Source organism: Tiliqua scincoides, chromosome 5 (assembly GCF_035046505.1).
Source record: "Tiliqua scincoides isolate rTilSci1 chromosome 5, rTilSci1.hap2, whole genome shotgun sequence".
NCBI lineage: Eukaryota > Metazoa > Chordata > Lepidosauria > Squamata > Scincidae > Tiliqua > Tiliqua scincoides.
This window is the reverse complement of record NC_089825.1, coordinates 70835019-70862469: the sequence shown is the minus strand read 5'-3', so window position 1 is coordinate 70862469 and position 27451 is coordinate 70835019. Positions and strand designations below refer to the sequence as shown.

Genomic DNA, 27451 nt, shown 5'->3' with positions numbered 1-27451 from the left:
AAAATATTTATACAGCACTGTTGCACCAAAAAAGTTCATAAAGCACTTTATACATAGTGGGCTCCTCGTATCCGCGGGGGTTTGGTTCCAGGATGCAGTATGGATACAAAAAAGTGGATGTTCAAGTCCACAGGTGGGGATATAAAAAGACAAATTAAGTAAAACTGCATAAAATGGGATAATTTATGCAAGGTGAATGAGATACAAGTTCCAAAGAGAGATCTGTGAAACAGCAGGAGGATCTGGAGGCTACAGCAGGGTATGCGGAATTTTTTTTCCAAATACATTTTTGATCCACAGAGGACTGAACCTTGGCTTTGGCAGGCCCAGTGTATAACAAAATGAAATGTATGGTCCCCTGTTTACTCTAAAAAGATGCATAATAAATGCCAGCAAACTAGGAAAGATGCTATGCTGGGGTGAGGGACAAGAACTAGAAATCAAAGTCAAACATGGGCACATGCCTTTTGCATTCTATTGCACTTTTAGTTCATTTAATTATTCAATACTCTAAGGCAGTGTTTTTCAACCAGTGGTACAGGAACCACCAGTGGTACTTGAGGTGGTGTCTGATGGTACTCACAGGACACCTGCAATCCAGCAGCAAAACAATGCAATACCACATCGGTAGGAGGCTCAGCGGGCAGTGCTCCAAAGCATGCTTTTCCAAGCTTGAAAAAGCTCTCTTGTCCACCCTGAGCCTCTTACTGGTGTTTGTTGCGTCACATCTAGCCTCTCAATCTTGAAGTAACTAGTGATGATGTTATCGCCAGTTACTTCCAGTAGTAATTTGAATAGGTGGACCATAGATAGATAGATACTTTATTAACGGTCATCCGACCAGCTAATCACAAAACACAACAAAATACACAAAATTTAAAACCAACATCCCTTTACACATATATAAAATCATAAAATCATCAATTTGTACTCTCAATTTTCTTTCTTATCAACTGTGCAGCATGGCAGAAACGGGCCACCCTGAGCAATATATCAGGATTTACATCAGATAGAAGAAAAGCAAGCTGCTCCTCCACCTGCATCCCCGTTACAGCACCAAAGATCGGGGAAATAAATTTTGATCGCAAATCATCATAATTTGGACATTGCACAATAATGTGGGCAGTTGTCTCCACCACATTATTATGGCAGGGGCACAGTATCTCTGAATAAGGACGCCTTGCGTAACGTCCCAAAAGAACTGCTGATAGGAGTACACTGCACCTGGCTTTAGTAAAAGCAATCCTGAATTTTGAAATAATGATGTTATAAAAATATCTGGCAGGAGAAAGCATAAGAGCTTGATCCCCAAGAAAAACATATGTAGAAAGTCTGGCTCTCGCAGATCTCATTTCAAGATCCACCAACCTCTGACGCAAAATTTCTTTTGCGTCTCCCGGGCTCATCATTGTTAAAGACTCAGGGGAAAGATCGCAACAGGTGGACCATGTGAAATGGTATGGCAGAGGACCAACCTTGACAAAATGTTCTAAGGAAGTTATGGAGCTACTAGGAGACAAACCAGAGCACCTTGGGTGTTTCAAAGGGCCTGTAACCATGCTTTAGAGCTGCTCACTTTGTTGTTCTTTTTCCCTCTAATAACAGCTCCTTGCACCGATATAAATTTTTGCAACACTCCTCACACTTCTGTTGTATCTGCAAAAAGTGCTGGCAGTAAAGAAAAAAAATTAAGATCCATTTCAGAGCCCTCTAGACTACAGTCTATATTTTAAATTCTACAAACATAGGGGCACACAATGCTGTATTCCCTTCCCTTCTCCCACTAAAATTAACCAAGTTATTTAGAGTATGAAGCAACCTGGTCCGAAGGATATTGTTCTAAAATTTTTGCCCTTGCTCCTCCTGTTCCAACCTCAGACATCCCAAGCATAAGAAGATACAAACAAGCATTTTAAGTTATCTCCATTTTCAGAAGCTCTACAGTCCACCTGCTCTATGATACTTGTGTCCTTTATTTTCACAAGAGACTTTCAACTGCTAACTTATCTTAGTTTTCATAGCCAACAATTTCCAGAACCCTCTTACTGGCTGCTCATCTCTACTATTCTATACCACAAGGTACAGACTCCAATTAAAAGCTAAGACTATTGCACTAAGGCTCCACTACAGAATGTTCCAATATACCATGTGGTATAGTATTCTGCACTGAACTACTTCAAACTACAGGTGTTTTAGTAAACAGGTAATGCTTCAATTTAACCTAGTTCTATACACACAGCAAACCATCATAGCAAGGAGATGGGCTAAAACTCATCTATCTGACACGCAAGTTTTTCATAAAGATGACTCTTCAATGTGAAGGGATTATTCAAAACACACGTTTTTCTATCTGCACTCTGAAGTAATGCTCAGAGTAAACTTATGAGCCAGTTACCAGATGCTGAAGTCCACCAGTCCCGAGATTGCTTCTGTACACCACAGTTGGACATTAAAACTGTTTCCAGTATAAGAATGTTTAGAAACAGAAAAGGGAAGAAACTGTGCAAGATAGCTAAGGAACTGACACAGGGAAGGACTGCTAAAAGGCTGTGTATTCCACAGATGAACACAGGGCACACTGTAATGTTGCCCTGAAGGGAACAAGAGGCATCCAAGGTCTCTAAGGTGATGGAGGGACAGCAATTATCACAGTCACCAACATGTAAGCCCAAACCCCAACTCCTTGTAACATCATCCACTCCACATCCTAGCACATCCCCCCACCTCCTTCTGACTGGAATCTTTTGGAGAATCAAGTTGCTGAGCACAGACAGTACGGCAGAGGGGATCTCAGAAGAATTTATGAGAAGTGGAGGGGTATGTGGCAGTAAAACTAGAAAAATCCTTGTAAAGGATAATGGGGCTTTTCTCTATCCTTGCTCATTTACTGACCTTGCAGCAGAGTTGCTGCTGTTCTTATACCAAGTGCTTTTGTAGCAATTGCTCAGCCCTAGGACAAGGACCAGGATACAGCTGGTTCTATGAGCAGAAACAAGGGCACCCCACGTTTAAGGAGTTCTGAACCACCTTTGATGAGCTGCTGGAGATAGGCCAAGAAAAAAATCCATGTTGGCTCAGACACTAAGGCTTGAGACTCCAGCAACAGCATAAGGTGGGGGAACATGATTCACCTTACTTGTCTAATGGGAGATCCAACAAATCCACAATGGCATTGAATGTTTGTATGTTTGGGCAACAAGCCAAAAGGTGAGAGATTGTTTGGTCATGTTTTTTATGGGCACTGCTTTGCCAGCGCCTCTACTACTCAGTCACAAAGGTAATGTATTTTGCAGTTTCCCACCTGAAGGGGGGGGGGCAGCTCAAGGCCTGCGGGCTTCAGCTGCTCCATGCAGCTTCCAAGGTCTTCCTCACCACAGATAGCAGTGGAAGAGGCCCAATCAAAGAAAGTGAAAGCCCTGCATGTGTCATTCTTTGCCCTTTCCCAGGATGTGCCTCTGGAAAAGACATTGGAGCCAAGTCAGACTACTCTGAGTAAAACTGAAACAGCAGCTGCTAAATACTAAATTGGAGCTGATCAAGCAACTTCTTGCCTACTAGCCAGGCAATGTAGGGGTGCCCCTCCCCTTGGTGTCCTTCAGATCACGTGCCTATTACCAAGAGGAAGCATGTCCCACATGCAAAGACTGAGTCACCCTGGAATTACTGGTGAGTCCAGCTTTTAACAGCTTCTTCTCATGGCACAGAAAGAATATTTTTTTCCTTTAGATTAGATTCCAAACAATTTCTCAATTCAGGACACTTTTGTTTTCAAGATTATGAACAGGAAAAAGATGGACTATAAAGTAGGCTGCATAAACCAAAATTAAGTTTCTCGTGTTGACTTGGCTGACATCTAATTTTTTTTTCATCAAACTAAATTTCTGAACTCCAAAAATTAGACTGCAGTACATAAAGAGGAAAGAGGTGCACAGGCCAGAGAGAGCTTATAACAGCAGCTTCCATGGAGACCACCAGCACTGGTCTGAAAGGATTTGCTTGTGCCACCCTTCTCTCATTTTCTCAGGGTCAGCTTGAGATCTGTGCGCCCTGAGAGGAAGAAAGAAGAAGTACACAGTCCAGATGGTTCCTATAATACTGTCTTCCTATGGTGACCAGCACTGGCCTGAGAGTTTTATTATTTTGTGAACATTTTGTAAGCTGCCTTGAGCAATTGTGTTGGCAGGGAAAGCCAGGGTATAAATTCATTAACCAACGAACATGAAAATGTTTAACTAGATTTTTAAAAAAAATTCATATGCTTGTTAAATAATGTGTGCCTGCTGTTGAAGAAACAAATCCAAAATACATAACCCTACTAACAGGGCAAAGAGGTACTTTCCAAGTGGTGCTCCTCTTACATTTAGCAGGGTGGAGCAGAACCAGGCCTAGTCACCCCAGCATCTTCTAGTGGCAGTTGCTGGTGTTCCTCTGCATCAGAAGCGTACCACCCATGGGGCAAAACGTACCTTGTGCCATGGGCACAAACTGAAGGGGGGATGCAAGAGCATGGGCTCCAATTACTTCCCCACTCAAGAAGCAATTGGAACATGCGCCATCTCAGCAGCCAGTCGGGTAAAATCGCCTGTCTGGCTGCAGAGCACGCACTTGCGCTTCAACTGCTTCCCAACTGGGAAAGCAATTGAAGCATATGTGCCCTAACGACATCATGATGCTGCATGGCATCATGTCGTCACAGCGTTGCCCTGGGCGCCAAGAAACCTTGGTGTACCTCTGCTCTGCATCTTTTTAGATTGTGATCTCTTTTGGGACAGGGAACCATTCAGTTATTTGATTCTCGCTGTAAACCACTTTGTGAATTTTTGTTGAAAAGCAGTAAATAAGTATCCTTAAACAATAAACATTGTTTCAATTAAACTAATATAAATATCTGTCCGGTGGGGGTGGTTGTCCTTATCAAGAACAGCAAGAAAATCCTCCAAATAGTCACAATTAACCTGCTGAACTGGAGACTGAAACATATATTAGAAAAGGCACTGGAAAGTGAACAATCAGCTTTGGTAACTAAAAATAATCATTTTCTAATATAACTGTAAAACTAACCTAAAAGGTATTATTAAATTTATTTATTTATTTATTTATACGGGTATTTATATACCGCCTTTCTTGGTCATCAAATTTCTCCTCAGACTTTAATCCAAGGCGGTTTACATAGGCAGGCTGCTCTAAACCCCCATAGGGATTTTTACAATTGAATAATTCTAGTCTTTCATAGAGCTCCTCGTTCCAGCTGGATTCCTTCCCGGTCTGGCTTCTCTCTGGTCCTTCGCCTCCCACGCTCCACTTGATGGCAACTCCTCTCTGCCACCTAGGGTCAGCTCATCAGTATATCAGCATGTTGTCAGTTCTCTGGTACTTCCGGTTGTTTCGAACTGGCAGCCTCAGATCTTCAGGCATACAAGGCGACAGCTCTACCAACTGAGCCAGATCTCAAAATAAAATGTACAGTTGCTCTTTCTCTTATGCAAGGTACATTTGCGAGTCAGTACATAAAACTAAAATACAGATTAGCCCTCCTTATTCATGGTGACCCAATGCAGGCCCCAATTCACATCAAGACGGTCAACCTGTACCTCCTAGATGAAACTGGAAGAGTCTTTTGGTCACACCTGGTAGGTGGTCTGAGGTGTGGGGAGGCCACATGCAGCTTCCTCATATCTCAGAAGGCCTCCTAGAGGCCTTAGAAATGCATTTCTAGTTTTTGCGAAAAGCTCAGTTGCTTTTCTAAAATCTCCAGGAGGTCTTCTGAGGCCCCCACCCATGGAGTCAATTATCCACAGGTTTCTGCATCTGCGGGAGTCTGGGAGCAAACCCCCAGGGATACCAAGGATACCAACTGTACTCAAAATTACCTTGAAAATCCCTTGCATTCAAAAAATAAGTACTATCTCTTTAAAAAGTGAGAGGTGGGAACTGAAACAAACAGCAGAAACATCAACTTCATTCTCTGATCTCATGCTCACTGTCAAGCATATATTTAGTAAGTGGAATGGCAGATGGAATCATAAGCACCATTTAAACTATTTTGGGGTTTTTTGTTTGCAACTGAGTAAAATTGAATTTGTGCAAGTCAATGGTGTCTAAGACAAGGGGCAACTGTATTTGCCTTCTAAAAATGAAACTAAAATCTCCAAGTTGTTAAAAATACAACTATAATTAAGGTTATAGCAAGTAAGATTGCACTTTTTGTTTAAAAAATCCTGTTAAATAGATTCTGAGTACTAATTTAAATCAAATCTATCCTTTACAAATACAGCAGGTGCCTTCTTCAACCTATGTTATCTGCTGTTGCTTTGATAGACGACTGCACAGAGAACTAAGAAGCCCTCAAAAGGACTGATGGACAAGGTAAAGTCACACTGAGAAAAATGACTGAAAATAAATCTCCACCACTTGCATTAAAAAACAGGAAAACAGCTGTGGTGTGCATCATGGACACAGGCAAAGGCAATACAAGCTTGCCCTGGCGGCCAGAGAGGAAAATTACAGGCCCAGGAGAAAATGTCATGCCCTCATTCACCTTGCACATGCCACACATTTGATTTGCTGCTCATGCCTTCACAGGTTGAGAATGGTCTGTGAACACCCCTGTCAGGAACCAACAGCATTTGGGTTTTCCATATCTCTGAACCTCCACAGAGGTGAAGAGTGTTAGGAAGTCCTGTTCCCAGAGATGAAAAGGTCCTGATGGATGCCTGACTGCTTGGGGGGCCATGTCAAGTGAAGTTAACAAAAATGCCTAAACATTCCCTCTCTTTAATCATTCAAGCAGAGGCAGTACACCTTGGTTTTTCTAATGAGCTTGGAGGAATGAAGTGATTTGGACAACAGCTAAAGATGGAGAAAGGTTGGCGCTCATGCAATGCCTACTCCATGGCAACAATGGTGGCAAACAGTCATACTGCATCTGCCAAGTATAATTAAGGAATTGTCTAGTCCAGCAGTTCTCAAACTTTTTACTGCTGCAACCCTTCTTGGACACAGTGGTCACACTGCCCCCCAGAATGCCTTTCAGATTCCAGGTTGTGCCCCAGAATGTAACATGACATGTTGCAAAGCAGCCAACAAGGTGGATTGCGTGCTGGTACTACCCAGAAGCCACAAAACATTCAGGCACATAACGTGGCCAAGAATGATTTATGACTTCCAGGTCGCGCTGGCCCCGCAGCTGGGTTGCGACCAACTTGGAAATCATGACCCACTGTTTGAGAACCACTGGCCTAATCCATTCTTGCATTTTGAGCAGGGAAAATCAGCTAAATGAAAGGAGGATGAATAAAATCTTATAAAATTAAGAGGTAGCCAGGGAGTAATTCGAGTAAAGCAAAAAACCTTAGGAAAAATAGCAAGGAGTTCCACTCATCCAAACACCAGCAACGAATACAAGGGATGGGATCCTTCCATAACATAGTAAGTAGGGTATAGAACACATTTTAACACAAGACAGAATAGCAGTAGTGGGAAATGCATTTGCCTTTCTTCCAACTCCATCCAGTTCTCCCTACCCAGCATTAAAAGCCACTGATTAAAGATGGTCATGAAAACCAACATCTTTCACATAAAGGAGATTTTAATTTAATGCCTTCATTGATACCTACCTGTAGAAGACACAAAACAATTTTTTAGGTTAGCCAATTTGATTAGCATTAAACCATCAGAGCAATCTTAAAATAGTAAGCCAACATTGTTACCATTCTGATAACACAGTAATCCAGTTTGTCCTGTATTTATAGATCTTTAGACCAGGGAACTTTTTAAGAGTACAACAGCTTAAATTAATCTGAACAGAAACACATGTGTATTAGGGGGAAATGTTCCAGTTATACCACAAGGAACAAGTATGCATTCAGGTGCCAAGATTCTGCATACAGGGGGGACAAATAAGCCTTCACTTCCTTTGTGGAAGTATGAACAGCTGCTACTAAATCACCTATTGTGGTAAAGTGCTTTGGTTGGAAATTCCAAGTGTACTAAATTAGTCACACCTTTTTGAACTTTAGCAGCAAGAACTCAGAATACAAATGATTATAAATATGTACTCAAATACATATGCCCAAAATACAGCAGTTATGCAATATAGAAAATGAATGGTATTTGAGATTTCAGAAAACCCAGGTTGATATATTCATAGATTTTGGCTGCAATCCTGTACACACTGTCTTGGGAGCAAATCCCATTGAAATCATTGAGACTTACTTCTGAACAGACATGCGTAGAATTGTGCTGTTTAAAAGGTTACTTTATGGTGATACATTTATTATTTATTTATTTATACGGGTATTTATATACCGCCTTTCTTGGTCATCAAATTTCTCCTCAGACTTTAATCCAAGGCGGTTTACATAGGCAGGCTGTTCTAAACCCCCATAGGGATTTTTACAATTGAATAATTCTAGTCTTTCATAGAGCTCCTCGTTCCAGGGTTTCAGAGGTTGCCAAGTGCCATGAAGACAGATGTTTGCTAAATATGTCACAATGTTTTAACATATTTGGAGCTCCAGAGACACCAGCACATGTTGGACTGAGCTCCACTCCCCATCCAAAGCACCTATAAAACAAAGCAGGTAGCTTCTAAAAGAAAGCAGTATCACTTTTATGGAGCCCAGTTTGATTATATATGGCATGGTAGGAGTTCAAATTTGTTTTTTAAAAGTTATGTCTTCTTGAAAATCTTAAATTAATGCATGTAAATATAGTCAGGTCTTTCTGTCAGTATCATTACAAAACTACAAACACCAAACAACAACAACTGAAGACAGACATACAAAATCTAAAATTTCGATACAGTGGTGAAACGCAGAGTATAAAAGGAAGAGAAACTCCCCTCCTTCCCCATCATGCACATGGGGCATGCAACACCCTTGGTTACTAAAACAAAATCCTACTCAATTACTTGAAAATGTCTTAATGCATTAAGACATCAGTACAAGCTAAACCAGACATATAATCTTCAAAATATTTTTCCCCATTTTACTGGTCTTCCATAAAACAAGCTTCATGTCACCATACTATCACCTTCTGACTTACAGCCTTCATGGGTTTTATTAAAAGATTTTCACATCTATTTACCTGTATAAGCACTCAGGGTGATCAAACATACATTACCAAAAAAAGCAATAAATAATTCAAGTATTCAAGATAAACTTACATTAAAACACAGATTAGTAACCATAAACTTTGGCAGCTGAATATAAATGAAATTCCCTACACACTATTCTATTATGACAGAACATGTAACTGGCAAAACATAGTCATTTTAACAACCTGCTAATAAGCTTTAATGCATGTGCTCCCAACCCGTGATGCGGGGACCAGAGATGATCCACAGGAAAATGCCAGGTGACGGGAGAGGTCTCCTGAAGAAAGGGGGGGAAAGCTCAATGCATCCCAGGAGGGGGTAAAAAGAACTCTGCAGCCCTTTGCAGCTCAATCAGATCTTGACAATGCCTTCTTATGGCTCCCTCCTGCTCTGTGAATCTTCAGATTCACAGCTCTGAATCTGATTGGCTTGTCTTCAGTTCCAGCAGGGTAAGGAGGATCAGGGTGCTTCTCCTCCGCATGCAAGTGCTGACTTTACACTCACAGCAGGCACAGCTGAGACTGTGCTGGAGATTGTAAGGTACTCAGAGGCTTACATACTTGTTGGTTGGGGGGGCTGGTGCTGGGGGGAGGTGGTGGAGCAAGGGATGGAGAGCAGCCAAGGACTGTGTTCACCATCACTGCCTCTCCAATTGAAAAAAAGTACTTTTTGCTTCCAGCCACTCTCCAGCCCATGCTCTGCAGCTTGGGGGCTTGGAGAGGCGAGCTGTAGGGGGTGAGTGCAGTCCAAATCAGCCATTTGCAGCCCAGGAGGGGGGAAGAAAAAGATCAGCCCCTGGAGAAGGGTCAGAACAGGGTCTGTTGCAGGCATCAGTTGCTGCATTGGGGGGGCAGGCCGCTTGGCAGGAGGAGATGTGCCTCCCATCCAGCCTGGGAGTTGCAGGATTCAGACTTGGATCCTCTGCAAGGAGTCCTTCCTTGAAGCTCGCAGGCAATCTGAGGGTTAAAAAATGCAACTCCAGATTCTTACAGCATAATCTTATTTTGCGCTGGTACAGACAGGCCAAGAGGCCTGTGCTGTATCCAGGGCAAGGTAGGGGCCCAAAGTGATTCAGACAGAGGTAAGGTGAAACTCTTCCCCTTACCCCTGGGTAAGCCACCGCAGCCCCAGTGGGTCTTCTCAGACTTTCGCCAGAGGACAACAGAGCAGCTTGAAGCCACTCTGTGCTGCAAGAGAATGGGGGCTAGAACCCGGCATATCTGCCAGGTCCCAGTCCCACCTCCAGCTCCCCACCCACCCACCCCCAGGACCGCCCTCCACCCGCCCACCCCAGACTGAAGAGCTCAGTCGACACAAGTCTCCCTGTCTGAGTTGGTGCAGAGGCTGGATTCAGTCTCCATGGGCCGGAGTGCATCCCTGCACTGGCCCAGCCAACTATAGAGGAGGCACAAATGTGCTCTACAGCACATTTGCGACCCTCCTGGGCCGGCACAAGGGACTTGCACTGGCCCAAGAGCGAGTTTGGATTGCTCCCTTAGAGGGGCAAATGGGGGGGGAGGGATGAGTGTGGACACCATTTCTTGCTCCACCTGTTCTTTTGTCTCTACCACCAACTTGTGTCAGAACTTCAGTCTCTCTTTTGAATGCAAAGCCTGTTGGGGAGTGAAGAGGCAGAGGGTTGAAAAGAATCCAGGGGTGTGGGAAAGGCACTCTCAGGTGGTGAGGGAAGACCAGGCTCACAGCCCATCCAGTGAAGGAGGCTGAGAAGGCAAACTGTGACTGTTCTCCCCCCACCCCTGCTAAACCAGTGTGGCTGCTGCTTGTCTCCTGCAAAGACTCTTAAAGGGCTGGTAGACAAAACAGTAGCCTCAGAAGGCTAAAGCAGCAACTTCCTGCTTGCTCAGCCAGAAAAGACTGAAGCTGGGTAGCATAGTCAGCCCCAGCAACAGTCACATGCCACCTCATACCCCTCCTGGCAGCCCCTCAGCACTCTTGTTCGGGCTGCTCTGGGGGCCCTCATGTCTTATTACCATTTGTTCTCTCTCATCAGCAAGAACACAAAACATCTAGAGAGAACATGATGAGCAAGAACATGCAGCCACAAGGCACAAAGGCTCCCCAAGTGACCCCAAGACAGCCTCATGCAGCAGCCATTCTGAGATGGGACTTTGGAACTGCTTGCTTCCTTCACATCTCTTCAGATAGCTTCAGGACTAGCTCAGCTTCTCTACCTACCCTGGTAGATAAGGCAACGCTATCCACCAGCACCAGTTGCTGTCAGCTGCTTCCTTTACTGTGCACTACTGTAACTTGCTGCTTGCAAAAAATGCATCCCTCTCCATGTCACAAGGATCTTTGCCTGCCTTCCTTCCCAATCCCACTTTTTTTTTTTTAATCTCAATTTTGAAAGGGATCAAAATACACAAGAGAGGAAGAAATTTGGGATGGAGAAACATGTTGAGGGGGTCCATGGTAAAGACTCAGGTTTGCTAAGATTGCATCCATGAAGTTGTATTGCTTGGTGAAGATGGTCCAAGACAGGGCAGGATGCAAGATCTCATTCTCTCTTACCCATCGGCTATAATTCCCCACCCCCACATCCTTCTTTTCATATACATTCACACCCATCACTGCTTCTTACACCAAATAAATTCCAGCAAGATTATCAACACCCCAAATTATTAACTCCACAAATTATAACACATCCTTTAGAAACCCAAGAGAAGGAGATCCAAATACATTCAATACCCTGACCAGATTGCTGGACAATCAGCCCCATCTGTCCAACACATACTGAAAGCATGTTTTCTCTTTACAAATTAATCTCTCTCAGATTTCTCACAATTTATTACTCAAATGTTCCCCAAATTCAATTTCCCTCCAACACATTAATTCTCTACTCAATCCTTTCATATAATTTCCTCTTCAAAAGTGTTTTTCAAAAAATATTTTTCTACCATATTCCTTTCAAAAATTCATTCTCCCAAATTTAATTTTCTCTCAAAATTCATTCCCCCCCCTTCCTATGTGCAAATAAATTTTGCCCTCTGCTCCCCCGAAACCTTTATCAAAATCTGATTTGGGGAGCAAAAAAATATGTAAAAGTTTGAAGACCCCTGATAGAGCGTTAGGAACACCTACACCATTTAGGGATTTAAATGTCATGGCTCCTTAAATTGGGCCCTGTCACAGAAGTGGGTTCATCCCCCCTCCCTGTTACATTCTCTCAGATGAGTGAGTGGGAAAATGCAGGAAGAAGAATGCTAGGGATGCTGTGCTTTGAAATGAGATGCTCTTTCTGTAAGGTCTCGGTTGTAGTGAAATGGAAATGTCCTTCCATATTGATCCAGATTGGAGGGAATTAAGATTTCAGATTGGAGGAAAGTGTGAAATTTTTTTGAAGTAGATGGGGAAGTCAATGGAGGTGACTTCCTCAGGCATTCCTCACCAGAGGAATAAAGTTGACAATTTAGACATTAGCATAGATGGCCCCATTACCTGATGGGGGGCCTGCAAGCAACAGGGGCAGGCAGATAATATCTCAACAGAATTAAAGCTATTTGACTGGACTGGACCAAAAAGGGCATTAGCTATGTAAGTAGGGGAAGTGAACCTATAATGGGATGGTTCATGGCTAGAATGCAGCAGGAAACTGAGCACGGACTCTGAACATTTAGTCATTTAGTAAGTAGTTTTCTGCTGCTTTTAAAATGTATGCATCTCACTCACTGTTAGGAACAGTATATTTAGGGTACCTGCATTCAGGGTGGAAAGATTTCCTCTTACTTACTAACATGGAAAAGTTTTAAAATTTTTATGTATATTGTTGGAGTGCATGCTTACTGCTTGACCAGAGGAAATGGGACCATTTCCCCAAGGAACCATTGGAAGGTTTGGGTAAGTAACCTGATAACTTGATGATTCCCCTCCTTCTGTCTGTGACTGGAGTGTTGGGGCAGAGAAGCACAGATGGGCAGAGTAAAGAGGAACGGTTGGCAGCTTGCCAGATGGACAATGCTGTAAGGGGAAGTGGGATGTGGACACATGAGCTTGAGAACTATGTAAATAGTCCCCCCCGATGCCTATGGCCCCTTGGGGCAACAATGTTATAAGTCCAGAACTGAATGAGAAACAACTGTAGATTGCACAAGTTTGGAGAAATATCCTCCAAAATACATTCCCTGTAGTAGCCCAGCAGCCATCTTCTGCACAAGCTACAGCTCCAACTCTTCAAGAGCAATTGCCCATAAAATTTCTTCATTAGTAGCATTTAACTTGCTTTACTTGACACAAATAAGCACCTAATCAGTTCCTAAAAACAGCCCTTACAGTGAAAATATGGACAAGTGCATTTTACACTAATTTCAATGGGAAACATTCTAACTCATTCCAAAGCCATTCCAAGTTCACTCAAAATACTCATGCCATAAGGAATCACTATAGTTTTCAATAGACTTAAGGCAAGAAACATGACTTTTTCTTTCACCATGGTCACTGCCCTTCAGCACCTTCAGCTTTAGTTCCAAACTAAGCTCTTATGATTCTGGTTTTTCCACTTTTCCCATTCTCTCACTCTTCATCTTTTCTTTCTGACCCATACTGCACACTAAATTGTAGAAACACAGTACAGGGAGGGAAGATAGCAAAAAGAGAGAAGCAGACAGAATGTTGAGAGGGAGACTGAGCTGGAGCAACTCCACCTTCTTAGGTGACACTATTTATCTAAGGCTGCAATCCTAACCACACTTTCCTGAGAGTAAGCCCCACTGAACAAAATAGGACTTACTTCTGAGTGGACCTGGTTAGGATTGTGCCCTAACGTATTTCAGGGCTTGCGGTGAAAATCTCCAAATGCATAAGGAAGTACCATCTAATACTTGCAATCCACATAATTGGAAATCCTTAAAACCAGGGAAGGACAGCCAGGGAAGGATGTACAGCAATAGTTCCCAAAGTGTGCACTGCAGCACCTGAGGGTGTTGTGACAAACTCACAGGGGTGCTGTGAGCTGTCCCCAGTCACCTCTTCTTCTGGCTCTCCTGGCATCACCATCATGAGATTTTCATGAAATCTCACATGACCCACGACGGCAGTGCCCAGGAGAATCAGAAATAGGCTGCTGCGAAGGGCGCCATTATCCAGGTAGATTTGGGAACCACTGTACAGGGTTCAGCCACATATGTGGATTCTATTACACTCAATACATTCTATTTACTTACTTGTTCATATTATAGTTAAACACAGACATGCCTTCTCCATTTTTCAATCATTAGAGTCACATATGACTATATGGAGCTATTCTAACGCAAAATTAAAGCACTTCTCCATCAGCCTTGTACTGTCCACTGACTGGAATTGGTTCCAGTCTGTTTGGAATCTCTGTCACTAGTAGAGGTCTCTCCCATCACAAGCCACCTGATCCTTTAATTGGCAACTGAAACTAGGAAGCACATGCTATTCCACCAAGCTGCTCCAATACAGTAGCACTAAAACACACTGAATAAAATGCCAAACTTGAACTCTCCCCTGTGAATAAGTCATATTTTAAAAAAAAAAAAAGTGTTTTAGAACTAGAACAAAGACTTTTTAAGGATATTATAACCAAGATTGGAAGAGTTTAAGATGGTTAATTTCTGTTACTAGGACTGCAAACATGTACAAAATTCTCTTTTCAAATCAGCTGCAATCTCCCATATTAACAAGAGAATATAAAATAACAGAAACAATGCATTTATCACCATGATAGAACTGATTCCTCTGTGTGAACTGCTCCCACATTCCACACCCAAGAAATTTGGTTTCTTCAACTTCCTGCCATAAAAATGGGGCATTACATTCTTAATGCCTATTAAATGAAATAGAACACAGTTAACCACAACACTGTGTTTTATGTACTGTATAAGAGTATGCTTGTAATTTACTTAGTTGGGACACAAGAAAACTTGGCACCTCCTTTTCACTGACTCAAAAATACTCCTGTGCCCTTGTGCTCCCATGCCTTCCAGTATCAAACTCCTGGAAAAGTAATTAAAAGCTTGCAAGCTGCAAGACTGGGCCCCATTTAGCAATCATTCTTCTGGGGAAAGAAGAACCTCAGTTTTTATGAAAAACAGCAACACCATGTTTTAAAGGTTGCCTGTAGATTTCAGTGACAACTTAACAGCTTCTTAAACAGGGTGTTAGAAACAAAAGCTAAAGTTGTTTCAGTGTTCTTAACTGAAAGACTTTCTCCAGACAAAGAGAAAGTATCATTCTGGGCACATATTCATGATGCTTACATAAAGCATCAAACTTAAGGTGACAGGGATACCAGCCAGTACAATTATGGGATGCATGCTCCTGAAGGCTGCCATGCCACTCTGTATCAAACTGTTCATTGGAAGGCACTTGCTTCCATCTCCTCTCAATACATGTTAAGAAGCTGCAGAGAGCATCACAGCATATATAAATTATGCCCTTAAAATAAAAAAGACCAGAAACGTGCATGGCAGAAAACATGGAATCTCGACCAATTTGCCCCTACTTGGTAAAATGATGAAAGTTTTACAGAGATTTTAAGAAATGCTAAGTGAACACATGAGAAATTCAGTACTGGGTAAAACAACCAGAAGCCCTGCTGCACTGAGGGGTCCTTCCATTTGCATTAGGGCAGTGAACTGCATGCAGCAGGTGCTCAAGGAGACTCAGTACAATCCCACGCATGTTTACTCAGAAGTCAATCTCACCATACTCCACAGGGCTTACTCCCACGTAAGTGTGCAACTGCACTGCAGCCTTGCAACTCCTTTGGGCCCTGACTTGAGAGTAAATACTGTTAACTCTGTGGGACTTGCTTCCAGTCTGGTCACTGGGGATGGTTACCTCTCAATGTGCTCCACGAGATCCCCTGTGTTACCACTGTAAATTCAGCACTTCCTCAGCAAGGACCAACTCCCAAAGACCCCGGACGGGGTCGCCGTCCTTCAGCCCACCCTCTACAGCGAGGCTGCGAAGGCCGGAGGGGAACAGGTCCAGAACGGAATGCTGAACGTACCTTCGCGCCAGCCTCGGAACTCCTCGCCCAGGTAGCCGGTGCGAAGCGACTCCAGGCAGGTCAGAAGTTGACACCAAAGACTTGCGAAGCGACCGACGCGGACACGCGCGCGACACCGCCCCTTCCACGCGGCGGAGGGGAGGCAGCCCCACCGCAGGAGCCGTCCTGAGGCGCGACGCTCGAGCGCAGCCTGCTCAAGAGAGGGGAGGCGCCGCTGCCAGCTGGGAACAAGCCCGGCGCCCGCCCGCCCGTCCCTGGTAGCCGGAGAAAGCGAAGCCTCCCACTGCGGCCGAGGACCGGGCTGCGGGGCTCGCTCGCCGCCACCCTGGAAGCGGGAGGCTCACGCTGCGCTCGGAGGCTGCGCCGCGGTCACAGGCGGAGACAGAGGCCGCCGGTAGGTCGCTCGCCTTCCTTACGGTCGCCTCAGAGGACGCGGCCGCACGTCGCGGCCACAGACCCTGCCCGGCATCCCCGCCAGGGCCCAGCCGCCGCTTCCTCGCGTCTTCACCCCAGGGCGACTCCCTCCTCTCGCGGCGGGCGGGTGAGGAGCTGTTAACGGTCCCACCTCACCACCTCAGTCAGCGCGCGCAACGAGCTCCCCCTCGACGGCCCAGCCCCCCGGCAACACCTGACTCCGCCCCTCCAGTTGGGCGGGGCTTCCGCACCCACAGGTGACCCGGATGTCCTGGTCACGTGCACGGGCTTCCTTTGCGGAGAGGCGACTGGGATTGGCCCAGGTGGAGAAGGATGGGGCGTCGTAGTCGGAGGAATCGGCGGAAAACGAAGGACTGAGTCAGGCGCTCCGCGTCCCTTCTGCGCCAGGGAAAGCAGCGCAGCCTTGGCCTGGCTTGGCCACGGCGCGTTTCTCTTATGGGGCGCCATTTTCAGAGAGGCGCGAAGAGCGGAAGAGGCGCCCAGGCGCTGTTGCGGCCTCCTGGCCAGCTGGGCTGCCTCCTGGCCCCGCCGCCTCCTCGCCCCCCGAACCAGCCTCTGCTCGCCCTCCCCGTCAGCCTGCAGGCAGAGAAGCCCCTCTTGGGGTGGGGGCTGCCCAGGGCCTGGCTGGGAGTGGAGGGAGGAGCGCTGGAGGGGCTTCTTCACTGCGTGGGGCTCTCGTGCAGGACCGCATTCAGCCCCCAGCATTCCCCCGCCCGCTGGACCAGCGAGGGCCTCCCTGTCGCTTTCTCTCTGGAGACTGCAGGCTCTGGGCAGGGACCTGCCCTCCTTTGCCTGCTGTCGAGGCAAAGAGGCGCCTCTGGCCGGGAGCTCCCCTTGGGAGACAAGCTCCTGCCTGGAACAGGGGCGTTTCTGCACCAGTCTCCCTGCTTTGCCCCCCAGCCCCGGCTGGAGGAGGGAGTGCACATGCGTATCCGTGTTGGGTGACTTGCACAGTGTTTTCAGGGGGGTATCTGCAGTGACTGCAACCCTCACCCCACCTGGAAGCAGGTGAAGCTGTAGGTCTCGTTGTGGGGAGGCTGCTGCCTTGCTGTTAGCTATCAAGCAGCTGCAGGGAGGCAGCAGGGGGTCTGTCACCCCCTCCCCTGCAGCTGTATGGTGCAGAACCCCCCCCCCAGACCCTCGAATTGGCTCAGGGCCACAGTCAGCCTCCCCCCAACTTCCTCCCATGTTTATGAGAAACTTCTCTTCAAACTCCATGATGACTTTTGCGCATGGAGGTTGCCGAAAACGGGGCTGCTATTTGAGAGCATAAATCAATAGGAACAAAAGGTGGAAAAGGCCTGCTGGGGAAGAACCGCATTTCTCAAATGTGTAAAATCTCAGAGCCTTTTTTTGACATGCAGAAAGTGGTCCCACAGGCAACATTATGCTCCCACACTTACAACTACCTGAGTGAATATTTTTAAAGACCAGTGGGGATCCTCCAGACCCTTGTGAAGGAAGGGATTCAGAGTCTTGATCCCACAAAATCACAGATTGGAACACTGCATCCAATTTTAGGTACCACATTTTAAGAAGAACACTGATAAGCTGGAGAGGGTTAAGAGAAGGGCAACTAAGGGCCCAATCCTATCCAATTTTCCAGTGCCGGTGCAGCCATGCTAATGGGGCATGCACTGCATCCTGTTGTAGGGCAGTGATAGAGGCCTCCTCAAACATTTGTTTCCTCATTTCAGGGCTACATTGGCATTGTGCAGTTGCCGGAAAGTTAGATAGGATTGGACCTTAAAATGGGGAGGTGCTGTCCTTGCCTGCACTGAATAGGAGGTTAGATTAGATTACCTCCAAGCAATAATTCCCTAAGGGGTCTGTCCATGCTGGTGCATAGATTGGTTTTTAGCTGCTGTCCTGGAGCCCTGCAGCATGTATGGAAAGATAGCAGTGACATCATATGTCATTACTAGACTTCTGTAAATGCCATGCTCCAAGCTGCCCAGAGTTTGGCTTCTCGGGACTGTGAGCAGACACCAAGGTCCCTTCTAGATCTAACATTCTATAATTCTAGATTACCCCTGTGTGTATTCCAGAATCTGCTCCTGCAGAATCAAGATTTTCATTTAATTCAGCCACTTTCTCAGGTTCTTGAGGATAAGAGAGGTACTATAAGGTATAGGCTGTTTTCCAGAGCACCAATCCCCAAATTTTTTCTGCTTCCATGTTCTAAGATTACACATTTGCTTCCCAGTATGCCATTCTAATCAGTCTCGAGCTCTCTCTCTCTTTCTTTGTGTGTGTGTTTGTGTGTGAAATAAAATGACTGAAAAAGTGGACACCATGACAGACACCCCCCGCCCCGCCCCCTGCAGACACAACTGCATCAGCACTGGAAAGTTGGATAGTATTGGGCCCAAAATCTCTTAAGGGCTAATGGGCTCAACCTCTGCCTCAACAGACAGCTTTCATGAACTAATGGCCTCCACTCCTGAGTCATTTTTTAATCATATAAAACTTGAAACTTGCAAAAAAATTTCAGATAGATCAAACCCCTAAAATGTGTTGCATTAGAAAAGAACTCCCACTGCAATTTAAATATCAATAAATAAATTGAAATGTTCATATGATGTGAACATTGCAAGTTTAGTATAAAAACACCTCCCCCCACCATGTTCGTTTGCACTCATTATTGCTTAATAATAGTTTGACTTGTAGTAGTGTTAGACTAATTTCTGGCACTGGTATTATTGCTGAGTCATTAGCTCATTAGTCATTAGCCATACTCATCGCCTTGTGAAATTAGCAGTTGAAAGCAGAAAAGGACTTTGCAGGATCTTACACTTAGCACCCCAGCCTATAATTCCCTTAATTAAGATAGACAGGATATAACAGTGGATTAATGGCTTTCTTTTATATAGAATACCTGATATGAATCCACTCAACTTGAAAAAGTGGCACAGAAGAATGGTAAGCTAGAGTGTCTCCTCCCCCTCTCCACACTTCCTTTTCTGCTCCTTCCCTTTGTTCTTCTTTAATCTCATTGGACAGAAGTTAAATTATAGCACATTTTAATATGCTAATTTTTAGCTCCTTAGAAACACTGGGATCACCTTCAAAAGTTAGACCAAAATAGAATTCAGAGTGTACCCCCTTATTCTGTAGCAGAATTAAAGAGGAAATCGTGTCTTAAATATAAGGCTGCCCCATCCATAAACTGGCAGTCACATTGGGCAGCAGATTGGCGGGGGGGGGGGGGTGTACTCATCTCCATCTGGACACTCACCTCATCCTTCCTCTCCGTGGAGTAGATGAGGAAGAGAGGGGGGAACAGAAGAGGAAGTGAGGAGGAGAGAAAAGGTGACACTCTGGCCCACTATTCTCTACTCCACACTTCCTGTCTCCCTTTTCTAATCTGGGAAGTGGAAGGAGCAGAGGCTGACACCTTGCCAGGTAAGGGGTTGTCATGTCCATAGACCTGATGCTTCAGCCCATGTGATCCAGGTCTGCTGGCCATTGGTGGCAGTGCAGGAGGCAGTTGCAGTGCCTACAGCAAGCCCCATCCAATGCTGTTTCTCCCTGTTGGCTGCAGCACCTTTCACACTAAGGCAGCCACTTATCCTGGCCAGTGACCACCCAGCTCCTTATGAAGTTGGCAGCTGCATCTGGCCCTACCTCTTTCTTGCCACTGAAGTCCTGTCCCAGGCTGTCCTTACAAGCATGCTGGTTGGTCTCAAGCACCCAGAAGGCTCTGCTGGCTGTGTCGTAGGATGCTGCAGCCCCAGGACAACCATCCTCTGCTACTCATCACTCAGAGTGGCCAGAGGGGAGCAGCATTACTATGCTGCCTCATACTCTAGAAGGTCTTAGCAAAATCATAAAAGCAAAATATAAAATAATTATACTCTCAGCCTTTAAGATCTTAATGCTCAGTGACACAACCACCATTTGTTTACTGGACTTGCATCACTCTGATTAATGCATACAGTCTTGAAACTAGTTCCTCATGAAATCCACAGATTTCAACAGATCCAATGTAGTCCCATGACTGGTGTGAAATGTGTATCTTATACAGCTATGTTAAAATCCTAGGTCAGCTTAGCTATTAACTAAGTTCTGGTCTGCACAAGGAGTATTCAAGGAGGAAATTATAACTTTGAACATTCCTCATGTAATTTGCAAATTTGCTTGCAGATGCAAAAAAAAATAATGGAGAAATTTCCTAGTCCAACCAGTCCCTGCTTTGCTTGTTTTCTACTTGCAGAGAAGCAGTCAAACACAGAAGCTTAACAAGGGCAGAGCCTGAGGGGCACCTGCCTCAGGTACTACACCAAGGGGTGGCGATTTTTCCTGCAGATACTGGGGGCCCTCTTTAAAAATGTGAAAAAGTAAAAAGCCAGACACTTTTACTGACTCCAACGACTTACATAGCTGCCCCAGTACCTGCTTAGCTTAGCTTGACTCACTGGCTTCTTCCATCCTCCTTCTGATAGGGACTGCCCTTTTGATGAATATGAAGAGGCCCCCTGCTCCTCTTTTGGGAGAACTTGGAAGTGATATCACGACATCATGTGATGTCATGACATCACCTCTCTGAGCACTGCAGCCCCTGGGTATGTCTGGTCAAACATTTGAATCTTACGTCACCTACATAATGTTTACTACCTCAGGTCTCTTCTCTCTCTTCATTCTGCAAGGAACCTTAGGACCCAATCCTATGCAGCGTGTGCCAGCTCACTGCCAGCGCGCAGTGTCGCAAATGTTCTGTAAGGCACGTTTGCAAGCCCTAGCGCAAGGCGGTGCTGGCCTAGTACCGGTGGCTCACCAGTGCTCTGCTGCTCAGTGGCTGTGTGGACCGCCAGGCAGCAGAGAGGTAGATGGGGATGTGGGGGGAGGAAGGGAGGAGGTATTCCACGGTGGGGGGAGGTGAGCAGAGAGAGGGCAGGGGAGGCATGCTGGAAGAGAGAGTGGGACAGGAGGGAGGTGGGACCTGTGGAGCTTCATTCCCTGGATCCTGAGCCTCCGTGTCAGGCTGCGCCCAACGCGGAAGCTCTGAATTCTGCGCTGACCCTTGGGTCACCATAGAATCCAGTAGCCCCATTGTGGGGCTACTCGCCTTAACCAGGAGAAGGGGACGAAAGTGCTGCCACTGGTGCTGCCACTGGTGCTGCCTGCTGAATGCACAGGATGCAGTGGCAGCCATTTTCAGCACTGCTGCAGCCCTGCACCCTGGGCAGCTCAGGATTCGGCTGCCCATCTGCACATGTAACAGATATGAGAGCTACTGCAATACTGTGTCTTCCTGTGTAACTGCAATAACACAAGCAATCCTAGACCACAGAGGAAAAGTCCACACAATGGCTCCTTGGCTATTGCTGATGTGTTAAGAACAGCAGCCTGAATTCCTTTGCATAGTCCAGGATTTCTCACTTTAGAAGTATTGCATGCCCAAATCCATACTGCTGGAATATTGTAAGATCCAGGCCTTAGCTTCTGTAGAAGTTACACAAAATGAGGTTGTAGAAACTGTAGATCCAGGAATTTTGTTTTTGTCATGAACAACCATGATCCTTTCATGAACTAGCTGTAACGGAAGCTGGTGAGATGTAGCATCTCGCATTTTGCATGCAAGTCCTCCTTTCCACTTCCCTCTCTTTACTGAGGAAAACTGAGTTGCTGCCCAGTTCAAAACTAGGGCAAAAGGCAGTCTTGAAAAAAGCCCCTCTCCTAGATGAACAAACGGCTCTCAGATTCCAGGGGATTTCCTTTAAAAACCCAAATTTAATGGTCAGAGAAGCACCCCACTTCCCCTGGAGTGAACTTGAATCAGGCAAGAAAATCAGAAAGATTATTAACGGGTTGCAAGATTTTGAAACCACAGGGGAGATAATGGCAGGCAATAAAGGATATAGAATTTCTGGCAAAACGAAAATGAAGGTGGGGGATGTAAATTTTGGCAAGGAGTAGTCTTTTGATTTCACCAATTTTTTTCCACCCTAACTTCCCCTGCCATTCTGAAGTTCCTTCAACCAGCAGGAGCAGCTTTTTCAGGGGCTGAAGGGCTGCAGCAAGAAAGGAGAAGGCAAAAAAAGCTCCTTTGTGTAAGCAGAACTCTGCTTGTGGTCTCTGGATGCCACCATTAGATTTTCAAGATGTATGCTTGTCATCCTATGTACACTTGTGAGAGAACCTGCATTGGCTGCAGCTCTCTGTTAAGTGTACATTGTGGCAAACCTGGATTTGCTGCTGTGTGTGAAACAGGTCTCACAGTCCAATCCTAATTAACACACATACACCCGCAGATGCAGAATGCTGCATTCTGTGGGGGGGGGGGGTAGTCCCAGAGGTCTCCTCTGAGTTAGGGAACATTTGTTCCAGGGCATTGGCTTTCGCTATCTGATTGGGTCTGCTCAGACCTGTGTTAGCAATTTTGCTGGCACAAGTTCAAGTGGACCCAGGAAAGCAGATCAAAGCCAGGAAGGGGGGAATAAGATATCAAGGGCACCTCTGCCACCAATACAGCCCCTTTCCGAGCCTGCCCCCTTTAGCACCCCCCAGTCTCCACCCCAGGTGGAGGAGGAAGTATGAGCAAGAGGAATATCCAGCTTACCACATCTCTGCTTTATATGCATTCCATTCATCTCAACTTTCTCACACAGGTCTATTGCCATAACAATTAACTTAGCTCTCAGGGTGGCTTTGGATGTGACAATCCTTATTTGGCTGGCACTGGTAGCACAGAGTCATCATATTCAAATGAGGAAATTGTGCAGGATGTTGTATGCAGGGTCTGTGCAAGGTCTAGGGGACTACTTAAATTCTGTAACTGTTTAGCAATCTACACCAAAAGTCTGAATTTTTATCATAATTTAAGATTTATAAAGTGCCTCATCACCCCAAGTTTCATTCATATGATGTAGGGCATGGAGAAACATACTGGTTGAGCTATAAATTGAGCACTCCTTAACTTTTGGTAGTTGGAAAAGATTCCAGTTAAGGCAGTGTTTCTCAATGGGTACTATCAGTGGTACTTGAGGTGGTGTCTGGTGGTACTCATGGGAACCCTGGACACTTACTGCCGGGCAGCAAGACCAGGAAGAACAAACAACAGTAGGAGGCTGGGCTTGGCGGGTAGAGCTCCAAAGCATGCTGTTTCGTGCTTGAAAAAGTCCTCCTGTCCACCCTGAGCCTTTTTGTCACTTCTGACCTCCCAATCCAGAAGTAACCAGTGATGATGTCACTGTCAGTTACTTCCGGTGGTACTTCAAATAGGTGGACCATGTGAAGTGATACAGCAGAGACGAAACACTGAGAAGCACTGATTTAAGGGATTCCCCGATTCACATGTTTGGCAGAATCTGCTGCAATTGTCACAACAAAAGAGCAGCAGGTTATTTTGTTAAGGGTTGATAAGAAATTTTCAATTCAGCCTGCATTTTGGTGAGCAGCCTAGTTCTGTGAATTACTACAGCAGCAAAAAAATGTTTGGGATATGACCTTAACAGTTGCTCTGTTGGAGCATATTGCTGTTTGGTATTGTGGTATCAGCGCCTGAAGCCCAATCAGACAATGCTGCCACAACTCTAAAAAACAGCCACTACCAGCATCTGTAAAGGATGTACTCCCGGGAGCAAGATTAGAGAATCTCACTTATGAGTCTGCTTAACAGCATGTTCCATCATCACAAATACACATACTTGCTGTCTGGTAGTGAAGTATTATAACAGTATTGAGCTGATACCAGAATGGACTTAATGTAAATCACACAATACCTATGGATCAATTCACATTTATGCAGAATAGCATGGGAGCCACTTCTCTGTGATGTGATACCACACTACCCCAGGAATGGCTGGAAAAGAGGGCAATGTTGCCATGGGAATGGCCCAAGTCATTGACCCTTTACTTTTGTGGTTCCCTTTACTTTTGGTTCCCTTATGGTAAACACATTCCTGGATCAGCACTGGAGCACATTAGAGAAGCAGCTCTCATGCTATTGTTGATAAGGATTATCTGTTCAAGTCAGTGAGAATATTGAATCATTAAGCGTATTTTCTGGTCACAAGTATCAACATTTTCAAGATTTAAAAAAATGATAAAAATCAAATTGTGGAGAAAATAGTTCCACATTTGCAGCCTAATCCTAGGCATGTCTCCTTAAAAGTAAGGCTGCAATCCCATACACATTTTCCTGGAAGTAAGTCCTATTGAGTGCATTGATACTTCTGAGTAGACATACGTAGGATTGTGCTGTAAGTCTCAGGAAGTTCTATGGGCCGTGCTGTCAGGTAAGTGCACAGCCAAAGGCAGCTACATCACAGTGACTGATTCAAATTTCAAACAGCACAATGTCTACAAGACAACCTTTAGTTATGTTAGTGCTTTGTAGTTTTTTTTATGTTTCATAGCAATAGCCTAGAGAGGGTAGTTTGAAAGTCGACAACTTGAAAAGGCAGTGTTCAAAGGCAGACAACTGATATAGATTCTTCAGTAAAACTAAAAAGCATTTTTACTAGTGTTCAGTAATCCAAAGTTCAAATATTTACTCTAAAAGATACTTTTTGTATTTGAACAGAAGTATTTGTATTGGCAACCTTCAGTCTCGAAAGACTATGGTATCGCGCTCTGAAACAGAAGTAGAGTACTGTTCAGTACTCTGAACAGAAGTACTTTGATGCTTTTGGCAAAATATAGGGAATAAATGCAAATTGAGGGCATGCTTTGTTGAGAAATCAAAGTTTGTAAGTAGGTGAAAGAATAAGTCATGAAAGACAGTACTGCAGGAATCCAGTTATTTTTCCTGATGGTCTATAAAGTGAAGAACTTAAATTGTTTCTACTTTTGTAGAGCCTTTTTTAGTTACCACAGCACACTGTTGACCAAGTATGAATGTTATAAAGTTCTTTTTTTGCCCCTAAGTGGGTGGAGCACAATTGTGGGTATACTTGCAGCACTCTGGACTATCAGCAGACCACTCTCCCTCTCAGCATTCTGTCAGCTTTGCCTCCCCCCTCCCATGTTGTGTTTCTGCAAACTAGTGCACAGTATGGGTCCAAAAGAAAAGAAAAAGAGTGAGAATGAGAATGCAAAAAGTGGGAAAACTAGTAAAACATAGGAGAGTTGTAAGAGTTTAGTTTGGAACTGAAGCTTAAGGTGCTAAAGGACAGTGAACGTGCTCAGACTTCTGCTTTGGGTTTATTGAAAACTACAGTGATTCCTTATGGCATTGAGCATCTCTAGAGTGATATGTGGGTGAACTGAGAATGGCTTTGGAACAAGTAGAATTTTTCCCACTGAAATTAATATTTAAAATGTTCTCATTATCCAGACTTTCACTGTAAGGGCTCTTTCAGGAATGGATTAGGTACTTAAAAAGGGAGAAAAGTGTAACTGAAAGCAATGCTTTCACAGTTTTAAAAATAATTTTTGAGAATCTTTTTGGAGATCAGTGGGAGATGACTAGCTTAGGGGTTCCTTTTCCTGAATGGTAAGAACTACAGCAGCTCAGACTTCAGGGTGCTATCAGCAGTGGCCCTGAAGCCAGGGAATGTCCTCTTTACTGCTACCCATTGTTGTATTCACCAGATTTAAAAAGCAGTGTCCCTACTTCCTCAGAATCTTTTATGTCATATAAGAAGCTGTTTACTTTTGAGACATTTGTATTTCTATTGGATTGTAATAATGTTTTCCATTTTTAATCCACTCCTTGAATATGTAGAGAAGTTTGACTTTTGACATGTATACCCTTGCCTTTCAATCACAATGATAACCAAAGGGGCTTATAATAATACAAAACAACCCAGAAGCAACCCCTTTGCAATTTGCTTCTCTAGTCAGAGCAGAGAGAGGGAAGAAAGCTCCCTACAGCTGGCCCTCAGTGGAGGCCAAACTGATCTTTCCCTTGCCAAGGTGCAGCCTCTTAGGGCCAAATCCTATCCAAGTTTCCAGCACAGATGTAGCCATGTCAATGAGGTATTTACTGCATTCTGCAGTGGTGGTACAGTCATGGAGGCCTCCTCAAGGTAAGGGAAAATTTGTTTGCTTACATTGGGGCTGCATTTGTATTGGAATGTTGCATAGGACTGGGCCCTTAGTTTTCTGGCTGATACTAGTATACTTCATTTGCCAGAGCATACTTCCAATCTCAAAATATGTATATTTTATGGTATATGAAACTGTACATACACAGTACAAAGATGCACATGTACACACCAGATTTTTTAAATTACTATTTCACTGGCATGACTTTTGTGATCAAACAGATACATTCTGCATAACCTCTTGTGCACCAAACCACATTTGCAAGAGCATGCTGAGAGGCGTTCTTTCGGCTGCTGCCTGCCCTTCCTCTGAAGCTTTGTGTTGGAGGCCCCCAAATTGTGGCTCTCTCGGTTCAGACTGCCTCTGGGTGGCCAGGTAGCTTCCCCATTTGTTAATGTGCAGGAGAAGGGCATGCTGCAAGTCACTTCCGCAGGTGGTCAGTGCAGGTTGTTCCCAGTGAACACCATGGAGAAAATGGATTGCATTCACTCCCTTGGGATATGGGTGAGAGCCGCTGAGTTTAGACAGGGCTGCTGCACATGTTCCTCTGCCAGGGGACAAGCTGAGGTGGCAGAACTGGGGTGGCTCCACTCAGTCTGCAGGGCAGCTCCTTTTTCTAGGGCAGTGATTTTCAACCTTTTTCATCTCCCGGCACACTGCCAAGGCACGAAAATGGTCAAGGCACACCACCAGGTTGTTGACAATTGACAAGGCACACCATGCTGCCAGCGGGGCTCACATCTCCGGCTGGCCCTATTAATAAATGACCTTCCCCCCAAATTCCTGTGGCACACCTGTGGACCACTCACGGCACACCAGTGTGCCATGGCAGTGGTTGAAAATGGCTGTCCTAGGGTGTCCTCCTGCAAACGAAGCAGGGACCCGTGTGGGAGCGTCAGTGAGGACGGGGCGAGGTTGCCTCGCTCTGCTCT

The 27451-nt window shown here is 45.0% G+C and overlaps 1 protein-coding gene across 1 annotated transcript in view; it reads right to left on the bottom strand.

The window, feature by feature from the left end:
* GALNT1 (polypeptide N-acetylgalactosaminyltransferase 1) overlaps positions 1-16703 on the bottom strand; it is a 112480-nt gene extending 95777 nt beyond the window's left edge. The window contains exon 1 of the mRNA XM_066628076.1: positions 16092-16703. The gene's annotated coding sequence lies outside the window, so the exon portion shown is untranslated. The remainder of the gene's footprint in view (positions 1-16091) is intronic.
* Positions 16704-27451: the final 10748 nt, after the last annotated feature.